At 41.1% G+C, this 654-nt stretch overlaps 1 long non-coding RNA gene across 1 annotated transcript in view; it reads left to right on the forward strand.

Annotated features, from left to right (window-relative positions):
- The first annotated feature begins 250 nt into the window (after positions 1-250).
- Positions 251-654, forward strand: part of LOC104841589 — a 10728-nt gene continuing 10324 nt past the window's right edge. Inside the window, exon 1 of the long non-coding RNA XR_775382.1 lies at positions 251-328. This is a non-coding gene — a long non-coding RNA (uncharacterized LOC104841589). The remainder of the gene's footprint in view (positions 329-654) is intronic.

Consider the following 654-nt stretch of genomic DNA (forward strand, 5'->3'; position numbering starts at 1 on the left):
CATACAGTTCCTACAGTAGCATTTGTACCTAGATAGCTATGTAAAAACCTCAGTGTTGCTGCAGCTACCTGTAAACTTACACTGGCAAATCTCACTTTAATTGGCACATTTGTAGCAACAGACCCTTCTAGCAGAGATCATCCTGCTGTATTATTGTAGGAACAAAAATACAAGGAGAAAAAAGGAAAACTCGACAAACTTTCCCCCTCTGTGGCCTGCCAAACTTTTTTGTGCTTCAAGATAGCCCTGTTAATTTACAGAAGTTGTTTTATCATGAACTGACTAGAAGGCTCATTGCAATGGAATGGAGTGCTTGGGTCCATGCTGTGTAAGTAGCTTTTGTCTTAATAACTTGGTATAAAAACATTAAAGAAAGCATAATTCATGTTATCTAGGGAACCAGTAAAAGTACTATACACACTTAAAATGCTGGCATACTTTAGTATAAGAAAAGGATACCTGGCAGGGATGTGAACTCCAACTCTCTTGCCTACCTCTTCAAGTAAAGTAGCATGGTCATGCTAGGCTGGGGCAGATGAACTCCTGCTCCTAATAAGAGATAAGTTACTGTTCTTGCTAACAATCTGTTGGGGGGAGGCAGGGGTTTTGTTTTTGGTTTTTTTTTGGTCCCCCCCCCCCCCCCCAACGGGATCA

The sequence above is a fragment of the Haliaeetus leucocephalus genome, unplaced genomic scaffold (genome assembly GCF_000737465.1).
Source record: "Haliaeetus leucocephalus isolate CR32 unplaced genomic scaffold, Haliaeetus_leucocephalus-4.0 Scaffold897, whole genome shotgun sequence".
In the NCBI taxonomy this organism is placed as follows: domain Eukaryota; kingdom Metazoa; phylum Chordata; class Aves; order Accipitriformes; family Accipitridae; genus Haliaeetus; species Haliaeetus leucocephalus.